Raw genomic sequence first — 4,603 nt, forward strand, 5'->3', positions numbered from 1 at the left:
CTTGAGAAAATGTTCTTTCTCACAAAATTAACCACCACCCTGGCATCATTTAATGGTAATGCAACCGCTTCCACATATTCGATACATAATCCACCGCTACTAAAATGTAAATGTTCGCATAAGAATTAGGGAAAGGACCCATGAAGTCAATTCTCCACACATCGAACATCTTAACAACTAGGATATTGTTCAACGGCATCTCATCTTTCTTCGAAATATTTCCATTCCGTTGGCATTGGTCACATTCCTGAACCATCCGAAAGGCATCCTTGAATAAGGTTGGCCAATAAAATCCAGATTGAAGGACCTTGGCCGCTGTCCTAGTTCCTCCAAAATGACCACCCATTTCTTTCTCATGGCAATGCCGTAGAATACTCTCCATCTTTTCTTCCAGTACACACCTACGTATCATCTGATCAGCATAATGTTTGTACAGAAATGGTTCTTCCCAGAAGTAATACTTCAAGTTAGAGAAAAACTTCCTCTTTTGCTGAAAGGTCATTCCATTTGGGAGCACTCTCGATGACAAGTAGTTTGCAAAATCTGCATACCACGGTGCTTCTTCCACTCTCATCAATTTCTCATCCGGGAAGGTTTCTTTGATTTGGGGTTCCTCTTCACTTCCCTGACTTGCTCATTCAATCCTCGACAAATGATCTGCCACCACATTTTTCGACCCTTTTTTTATCTTGGATTTCTAATTCAAACTCTTGTAGTAGTAGGATCCATCTTATCAGTCTTGGTTTTGCTTCTTGCTCTGCCAATAGGTGCTTGAGTACCGAATGATCTGTGTAGACTATAAGCTTAGCACCTAACAAATATGAACAAAATTTGTCAAATGCAAAAACCACAGCTAACAACTCTTTTTCAGTGGTGGTGTAATTCAACTGTGCATCTGTGAGTGTCTTGCTAGCATACTGAATTACATGCAACACTTTGTTCTTTCTTTGTCCTAACTCTACTCCTAGTGCAAAATCGCTAGCATCACACATCAATTCAAATGGTAGTCCCCAATCGGGAATTGCAATAATAGGTGCAGATACTAACAGTTTCTTAAGAGTTTGAAAGGCATGCATGCATTCATCATCAAAATTAAAAGCAACATCTTTAATCAATAAATTGCAGAGGGGTTTAGAGATTTTAGAAAAATCCTTGATATACCGTCTATAAAACCCCACATGCCCCAACAAACTCTGAACTGCCTTAACATTAGATGGTGGTGGCAGCTTCTCAATCACTTCTGTTTTTCCTCGATCCACTTTGATGCCATCCTTTGAAATTCTGTGACCGAGTACAATTCCTTCCTGTACCATGAAGTGGCACTTTTCCCAGTTGAGCACCAAGTTCATCTCCTGACATTGCAACAAAACAAATGAAAGTTAGATAAGCAATTGTCAAAAGATGAACCAAAAACAGAGAAGTCATCCATGAAGACTTCTATGAACCGTTCCACCATGTCGCAAAAGATGGACATCATGCATCTCTTAAATGTGGCTAGTGCATTGCATAATCCGAAAGGCATCCTTCTATAAGCAAAGGTGCCATAGGGACAAGTGAAAGTTGTCTTCTCTTGATCTTCAGGACCAATGGCGATTTGATTATATCCTGAAAAACCATCCAGGAAACAGTAGTAAGCGTGCCCCACCAATCTTTCCAACATTTGATCGATGAAAGGAAGTGGAAAATGATCCTTCCTCGTCGCTTCATTTAATTTTCGTTAGTCAATGCACACTCTCCAGCCCGTGACCGTCCTAGTTGGTATCAATTCGTTGCTCTCATTCTTTATCACTGTGATACCTCCTTTCTTCGGAACTACTTGCATCGAGCTCACCCATGGACTGTCTGAAATATGATAAATTATGCCCGCATCTAGAAGTTTCACCACCTCCTTTCTCACCACTTCTTTCATCAAAGGATTCAATCTCCGTTGTGGTTGCACCTTAGGCTTGATATCATCTTCCATAAGTATCTTATGCATGCAAAAAGATGGAAAGATGCCTCTAATATCCGAAATAGTCCATCGAATTGCTGATCTATGTTCTCTTAACACCCGAATCAATCGCTCTTCTTCTAATGTGCTCAACTTTGAATTGATGATTACTAGGAAGGTTTCGGATTCACCAAGATACACATATTTGAGGTGGGAAGGTAAAGGCTTCAGTTCAAGTTTTGGAGGTTCTTCATTTCTTTCCTTTTCCTTCTCTTTCTCAAAATCAATTTCCTCAAATTCTAGATCTTGGCTCTCAACCATTGGCTGAAGTGCTTCCAACAATCTAGCACATTCATTCTTTACTGGTTCATCTACCTCTATTGTTTTTTATTGGGCAATACACGCTTCTAGAGGTAGTTGCAGAGTATTCTCTTCAATAGCCTTTGTTACTAGTTTATCCACCACATCAACACTAAAGCACGAATCCGATTCCGATTCCGATGGAAACTTCATAGCCTCAAAAACATTGAACGTTACTGTTTCATCTTGAACTCTTAACAATAACTTTCCTTCTTGCACATCAATGAGAGCTCTTTCGGTGGCCAGAAATGGTCTTCCCAAAATGAGAGGCATTTCCTTATTCTCTTCCATGTCCAAAACAACAAAGTCCGCCGGAAAGATAATCTTGTCCACCTTCACTAACACATCTTCGACTATATCCCTCGGATGTTTGATAGATCTATCTACAAGTTGCAACGACATGGTCGTTGGCTTCACTTCACCAATTCCCAATCTCCTGAAAACAGAAAAAGGCATTAGATTGATGCTCGCACCTAAATCACACAAAACTCTATCAAAAGTAATATCTCCTATAATACAAGGAACAGTAAAACTCCCTGGATCTTTGAGTTTTGGGGGCAACTTCTTCTGTAGAATTGCGCTACACTCCTCCGTGAGCATCACTGTTTCCTCATCTTCTAACTTCCTTTTGTTTGATAAAATCTCCTTAAGAAATTTCGCATAGTTTGGCATCTGTTGCAATGCATCTGCAAAATGAATGTTAATATGCAGTTTTTTAAATATTTCAATGAATTTGGAAAACTGCTTATCCTGATCCTTTTTCTTGAGTCTCTGAGGAAAAGGCACGGGAAGAGTGTGATATGTCAACCTTGGTGGTATCTCTAGGAATGGCAATTTCTCTTTCTTTTGTCTTTGCGTCTCTTCCCGCTTTTGTTCATCTTCCCTAGAACTGGTTGGTTTCTCTTTAGCAACGATCTCTTCATTAACTTCCTCATCAAAATCTTCCTTCTTTTTTGGTGGGCTTCCTTCTTTCCCTAATTGTTCCACCTCTTCCAAAACTGTCCCACTCCTCAGAGTTATTACATTTGCTTGCTCACGTGGGTTAGTCACTTTGTTGCTTGGCAAGGAACCCTGTGGTCTCTCATTTAGCTTATCAACCAATTGCCCAACCTGTACCTCCAAGTTCTGAATGGACGCCCTTTGATTTCTGAAATTCGTCCTCATCTCATTCATGAAGCCTGTGGTATCTTGCATAAATTTTCCAAACATATCTTCCAGTTTTGTCACTCTTTGCTCTCCTTATTGATTGTTCACCCCTGCTTGGTTGTCTGGCATTGCTCTTTGGTTCCATTGTTTGTTCAGCTGATTCTGTTGGTTCTAATTGCCCCAAGATAGGTTCAGATGATTCCTCCAACCAGGATTATATGTGTTGGAGTATGGACTATTCGATTGCCTTTGATTTCCTGCCAAATAGTTAACCTGCTTCGATGATGAAGACGCTGAAGCAAACGTGTTCCCCACTTGACATTCACTGCTCACATGACTACCTGCACAAAATTCACAAATTAGTTGAGGAGCTTGCATAGAATTTACCTGCATACTTCCCAAATGTTTCTAAAGTGCTATGAGTTGGGCTGAAATTGCTGTGTATGCATCAACTTCATGAAGACCCATAGATTTCTTCGGTTGCACCCTTTCATTAGGTCTTTGATAGTTGTTACTTGCCAAAACTTCAAGCAACTCATGAGCTTCTTCCGGTGTCTTATTTTGCAGTGCTCCTCCCGATGCTGCATTAACCATAGTTTGCACATTAACCATCAATCCATTATAAAATGTTTGGACTTGCATCCAAACTGGCAACCCATGGTGTGGACATCTCCTCAATAATTCCTCGTATCTTTCCCATGCCTCATATAATGATTCAGACTCTTCCTGTAGAAAAGATGTGATATCATTTCTCAATTTCGCTGATTTTGCTGGAGAAAAGAATTTGGTCAGGAACTTCTGTGCTAAATCATTCCATGTTGTGATCGTTCCTCATGGTAGTGCCATTAACCATCCTTTAGCTTTATCCCTCAATGAAAACGGGAAAAGTCTTAATCTGATGGTGTCATCTGACACTCTGTTTGACTTGAAAGTATCGTAAATCTCCAAAAAATTTGCAATGTGCAGATTTGGATCTTCCTTCAAATCCCCTTTAAACTATACCGACTGTTGGATCATCTGGATGATTGCCGGCTTTATCTTAGAGTTGTTGGCTTGTACCGTTGCTCTAGTTATGCTCGACCCACTGCCTTTAACGGTGGGAACTGAGAATTCCCTTAATGTACTATTTTCTGCCATCTTAACTACTATGACCTCTGGTTCAACTAT

The 4,603-nt window shown here is 40.2% G+C and overlaps 1 non-coding gene across 1 annotated transcript; it reads left to right on the plus strand.

Annotated features, from left to right (window-relative positions):
* The first annotated feature begins 4,088 nt into the window (after window positions 1–4,088).
* LOC116109080 lies at window positions 4,089–4,195 on the plus strand. Its single transcript, XR_004124717.1, has one exon. It is a non-coding gene; the product is annotated as a small nucleolar RNA R71 (small nucleolar RNA).
* Window positions 4,196–4,603: the final 408 nt, after the last annotated feature.

The sequence above is a fragment of the Pistacia vera genome, unplaced genomic scaffold (genome assembly GCF_008641045.1).
Source record: "Pistacia vera cultivar Batoury unplaced genomic scaffold, PisVer_v2 Contig570, whole genome shotgun sequence".
Lineage (NCBI taxonomy): Eukaryota > Viridiplantae > Streptophyta > Magnoliopsida > Sapindales > Anacardiaceae > Pistacia > Pistacia vera.